Source organism: Plecotus auritus, assembly GCF_963455305.1.
Source record: "Plecotus auritus genome assembly, chromosome: 4".
Taxonomy (NCBI): Eukaryota; Metazoa; Chordata; class Mammalia; order Chiroptera; family Vespertilionidae; genus Plecotus; species Plecotus auritus.
Genome location: NC_137775.1, coordinates 81,582,853 through 81,589,112, shown reverse-complemented (window position 1 = coordinate 81,589,112; position 6,260 = coordinate 81,582,853).

Genomic DNA, 6,260 nt, shown 5'->3' with positions numbered 1-6,260 from the left:
GTTCTTTAGTTGATCTCTTCCCACCCACCCACCCTCCTCCGCCTTCCCTCTGAGATTCCACAGTCTGTTCTATGCTTCTATGTGTCTGGATCTATTTTGTTCATCAGTTTATTTTGTTCATTAGATTCCATATATGAGTGAGATCATGTGATACTGGTCTTTCTCTGACTGGCTTATTTTGCTTAGCATAATACTCTCCAGATTCCACCCCCCCAATGCTGTCTGAAAGGCTAAGAGATCCTTCTTTTTTACTGCTGCATAGTATTCCATGGTGTAAATGTACCACAGCTCTTTTGTCCACTCATCTACTGCTCCTCACATATTCTTGGTACAGTTCAGGTAGTATTTGAAGATTCCGTTGAAGCTCTTGACCCTCCCTCTGGGCTGGGACAGGGGACTGAAGGGCTTCTCCAAAGGCACGAACTTATTGAGCTGGATTTCAGCTGGAAGAATTCAAGAGAAATCAAGGGGGACTGACAATATCTTAACATTTCATGGATTTTCAGTGAAGCCAGTTTGTCCCCATTCACTCCAAAGCATTCCTTGAAGGAAGACACTCTTCCCATGGCCTTGCCACCTGGCACACGGCTCCCAACGTTGCCTAGGGTTGGTCTCCAGCCCGCCACATCACCTTCAGAAGTATGCCTCTGCAGAGTGCCTCTGAAGTGTGGCAGCAGGTCCTTCTTTCAGCTGAATTTCCCACCTTTCATTTATTTTTTATATCTCACTCTCCCAGTATCTCTGGCAGACTCAGGCCCAGATCCTTACTGTTCATCACCCAGGACTCTGCCTCAAGTGACTTGTCCTCAGTATCTTCATCCACAAGGAAAATGAAAGAAACACTGATGGAGGCAGGTCTGGGGGTTCTGAAGGGTACCCAGGTTTGAGCTGCAGGTGCCCTGCTCCCAGGAATCCAATTATAGTCAAGTGGAAAACTTTTACCACCTCTGAGCTCCTTGAGGGCAAGCTCTAAGTTGGATTTACCTTTCTCTGCCCCACAGGACCCAAGGAGCCAAAATTTGGCAAAAACTAAATGCTTGTTAATTTAATTGCAGTTTGTAGAGTTGGCTCTTCCAGATCTAAATGAAAAAAATGTGTGTGCTTCAGGCATCAGAGTCTCCCCAGGAGGTGGGAGGAGATTCTGGTTCTTCACTGTCCCAGGGTATTCCAGCAGGGTGCCTGATGCATGGTTATGTCCATTGCCATTTGTTAAACAAGGAAAGGATTCTTTTTTTGTATGCAGAATTTCCTTTGTTCCTCATATGCAGAATTGTGATAGATTAAAATATTTCTCGACTTGGAAAGACTTCATAAAGGTTGGGAAAGAAGACGGGGGACAGATTACAACCATTTCAATTTCCTTCTCCCTCTCTCCCAGAGGAAGCTTCTCTTCTTATTACAGATGCATGTATTTCCTCTTTGAAAAACCAAACTCTATATAATGTTCTCTTCCCCCAAAACCATCATGTACTGGGACCTCCTCTTAAGGCTGGAGAGGAATTTCCAGTCAATATTGTTTAGATGAGGTAAAATCAAGGAGAATTTAGAGTATTTTAGAAGTAGAGGGACAAGAGACTCAGGAAGGGTGGGATCAGAAGGGTGGTTCTGATATTAGAGGAAGCTCCTTAGTGGTTTGTTGAACTAGATTTATGCAAACACTCAAGGTTTACATAATACATTTAATATATGTTGTAGACCTGTAAGGGCTCTGAATGGAGAAAGGCTTCAAGAGTTGTCTGGACTTGTCCTTCAGAAGGGAAAAGGCAAGATATAATAACTCAACAAAAGTGAGGAAGGGGAGGCACTTGCTATGTTTGAGGCGATTCAGAAGTGAAAGGTTGAGGGGAGGCAGTTTGCCTGGGTAGCTCCTTGCTCCCTGGACAGATGAGAGCCATGGTTTCCAAAATCATTTCTTTTTTTTTTTTTCCATTGACTTTTATTTTATTTATTTTATTTTTTTAAATAAATCTTTATTCAGATTATTACAATTGTTTCTCCTTTTCCCCCCCATAGCTCCCCTCCACCCTGTTCCCACCCCACCTTCTGCCCTTACCTCCCCCGCACTGTCCTCATCCATAGGTGTATGATTTTTGTCCAGTCTCTTCCTGAACCCCCCATACCCTTTTCCCCCTGAGAATTATCAGTCCACTCCCTTTCTATGCCCCTGATTCTATTATATTCACCAGATTATTCTGTTCCTCAGGTTTTTAATTCACTTGATTTTTAGGTTCACTTGTTGATAAATATGTATTTGTTGTTCATAATTTTTATCTTTACTTTTTTCTTCTTCCTCTTCTTTAAGAATACCTTTCAGCATTTCATATAATACTGGTTTGGCAGTGATGAACTCCTTTAGCTTTTTCTTATCTGTGAAGCTCTTTATCTGCCCTTCCATTCTGAATGATAGCTTTGCTGGGTAGAGTAATCTTGGTTGTAGGTTCTTGCTATTCATCACATTGAAAATTTCTTGCCACTCCCGTCTGGCCTGCATAGTTTCTGTTGAGAAATCAGCTGACAGTCGTATGGGTGCTCCCTTGTAGGTAACTAACTGTTTTTCTCTTGCTGCTTTTAATATTCTCTCTTTGTCTTTTGCTCTTGGCATTTTAATGATAATGTGTCTTGGTGTGGTCCTCTTTGGATTCCTTTTGTTTGGGGTTCTGTGCGCTTCCTGGACTTGTAAGTCTATTTCTTTCACCAGGTGGGGAAGTTTTCGGTCATTATTTCTTCAAATAGGTTTTCAGTATCTTGCTCTCTCTCTTCTTCTGGCAGCCCCATAATTCTGATGTTGGTACGCTTGAAGTTGTCCCAGAGTCTTCTTACACTATCTTCAACTTTTTGGATTTTTTTTTCTTTTTGCTTTTTCGGTTGAGTGTTTTTTGCTTCTTTGTATTTCAATTCTTTGACTTGATTCTTGTGTTCCACTAGTCTGTTGTTGGGTCTCTGTATAATATTTTTTATTTCAGTCAGTGTATGTTTAATTTCTAGTTGGTCCTTTTTCATATCTTCGAGGGTCTCGTTATATTTATCGGCCTTTTCTAGGATATTCTTGAAAAGCCTTATAACCATGGTTTTGAATTCTATATCCAGTCGTTTGTTTTCCTCCATTTCTTTCATTTGTAATCTGTTTCTTTGACGCCGCATTTTCACTGCTTCCCTGAGTTGGTAGGGTAGATTTGTGTGCTAGGTTTCCTATATGGTCCAGTGGGTCGGCCTCCCCAGTTAACCTGAGGTGGACACTCTTGGTGCACCCCTTTGTGGACTGTGTGTACAGCCTTGTTGTAGTTAAGTCTTGATTGTTGTTGGTATCACTGGGAGGAATTGACCTCCAGGCCAGTTGGCTGTAAGGATCAGCTGTGTCTATGCTGGGAGAAGTTTGGTGCTGGAGACAGCCTTATAGGATTAGATTTGCCAAATTGCAATAGCCTCTCTGCTCAGCTTGGATGGGGTGGAGTCTCAGGGCGGAGCAGACAGTCTTGGCTTCCAGTCAGCCTTGCCCTTGCGCGCGTGCGCGCCTGCAGACCTCTGCCTTCCCCGGCTCCCGAGTCTCCGCCCAAGAGTCCAGATTCCCCCCCCCCCCACAAGAGCGTGGGTCCCCAGGGGCTCGCCTGGAACTGGGGTTCAGTGCAATCAGAACTGGGGCTCAGTGCAGTCAGGAGCTTCTGACTCCCTTCCACTAGGGAAAGCCTGTGGCAACCTCCGCAGCCTTTGTGCACACTGGCATGCGTGCACCTCCAGACCTCTGCCTTCCCCGGCTCCCGAGTCTCCGCCCGAGAGTCCAGATTTCCCCCCATAAGAGCGCGGGTCCCCAGGGGCTCGCCTGGAACTGGGGTTCAGTGCAGTCAGAATTGGGGTTCAGTGCAGTCAGGAGCTTCGGACTCCCTTCTGCTAGTGAAAGCCTGTGGCAACCTCCACAGCCTTTGTGCACACTGGCACGCGTGCCTCCAGAACCCTGCCCGCTGGGGCTCCCCTGGGTCTCCCCCGGGTCTCCAAGTCTCCGGGTGCCTTTCTCTCTACCTGACAGTCCAGACTCCCCCTGTATGAGCCTGGGTCCACAGGGTTTTGCCCAGGACTGGGGTTCAGTGCAGTCAGAACTGGGGTTCAGTGCGATCGGGGGCTTCCTTCCCCCTTCCGCCAGAGAAAGTCAGCCAGGCTCTCAGCCGCCCTTCCTCTCTGTGCGCACAAAGACCCTTTGCCGTACCTCCAATTCTCTGTGAGCTTTTCTCTTTCCTTCTTGTTGTAGAATTTTCACTCAGCCAGCTTTCCTGTGGTTCTGGATGGTGTCTGTTCTGTCTTTTAGTTGTAGTTTTGAAATTGTTGTGCGAGGCAGCAGTTTAGGTGCTTACCTATGCCGCCATCTTGGTTTCTCCCCTGTAATCATTTCTTATGCAGAGAAAATGCATAAAAGAAAACTTTTCTTTTTCCCCAGCTTCTTTGCATCTAGGTAAGGCCATATGCCTAGTGCTGGCCCACATGTTGTGGGTGGCATTGACAGTGACTGCTTCCATACCTGGCCCACCCAAAACAGATTCTGCTCAGTTGTCCCCTCTAACTGAGGGTAGAGATATCCCCAAGATTTAAAGAGACAGAATTTCTGAATGTTGAGCCTATGGTGATAAACCTAGGTGTGAGCACAGAGCAAAAACAACAGATGAAAAGGCATAAAGTTTCCATTCATATCACTGGACATTTCCCTCCCAATGGTGGGGATGAAGGTGGAATGAAGAGAAATGTTCATTACTATAATGAAGGTCGTGCTTCTTCCATTTTAATACATCATCCCTTCTAGGCTAAATAACGGTAATTTTAAAAGGCTTTCCTTTTTGAAGATTGCAAGTCACTTCCATAGCTGGGATGAATAGCAAGGCAAAGTCTCACTGGTAGTTTCTCCAGGATGAGTCAGCCTGCCTTCATAAGACACTTCCTTGGACAAGATAAGGAAAGGACCCATATAGGCTCTTTAGGCTAATCAGAGGCTAATGCATCCCTCCAAAGGTTGGAGGAAAGTGCTTTCCTTCCTCGCCACTCCCTAAGGAGCATGTCTGGTGGGAGACTGTTGCTGGCAGAGGAGTAATGCTGCTTACACCTAGGTTCATAAACCAACCTGTGGCTGTGGCTAGAAAGGAAAACAGAGGGGCCAAGTAGGGTGTTTCTAGGCGACATGTGTTGGAATTCCTCTTTCCTTCAAGGCCTATCTCTCCAGAAATGGGCCTTCTGATTCACTTCCTCACCCCCCAATGAGAGGAAAGCCTAGAGGAGGCTTTGAATATCTTTTAGTCTCTAGCCTATCTACCAAGCTTGCCAAATACAGAGGGTGCAAAATGGTCATTCCTTGGATACGTACTAGGGTGCCATGGATGTAATTAGTGCCCATAGGTAATTTCACATGTGCCATGAATTGGATTGGGTGGATTATGTGCACATGTGGAAGGGAGTTCAAACCTGTAGTGAAGCTTGGAGCTATGTGGGAGTTCAAAGAAAACTCCAAGGAACTCAGGGGACTGCTCAAAACTGGGAATGCAGCGCCCACTGGTTTCTGTTTGGGATGACCTTGTCTCTTTAAATAAGGGGTGGAGCCCTAACCGGTTTGGCTCAGTGGATAGAGTGTCGTCGGCCTGCGGACTGAGGGGTCCCAGGTTCGATTCCGGTCAAGGGCATGTACCTTGGTTGCGGGCACATCCCCAGTAGGAGGTGTGCAGGAGGCAGCTGATTGATGTATCTCTCTCATCGATGTTTCTAACTCTCTATCCCTCTCCCTTCCTCTCTGTAAAAAAATCAATAAAATAAATTTAAAAATAAATAAATAAAAATAAATAAGGGGTGGAGAACCAAAGGCCATTTGGATATTATAACATCATTTGCGGGACATACAAAATTATCAACTTAAAAAGCAGCCTGCTATATTTTGTCAAACATTTCATTAACTCAACCCTGATGCCTTGGCAGGGCCAGACTTTTCACAGCCTGCAGGCCGATGTTCCCTACCCCTGCAATGGTTATAAGACTTGGAGAAATATAAGAAAAAGTGTGGCTACCATTTAGGATTTTCTAGAAATGACAAAGCTGGCCTCAACTAAGTGTTGTTACTTAGCTACTAAATCGGATCAAAGGCTGAGAATTTTATCTTGGTTACATGTCATTTGCTCATTTGGAAGGTGAGGTGGCAGAGAAAAGCCACGAGGGTTTGTCTGGACAGTTTCATCTCCTAGAAAGTGGTCTCCTTGCAAATGATGATGGATCCGAGTCTGTGCCAGGGTGGCTGT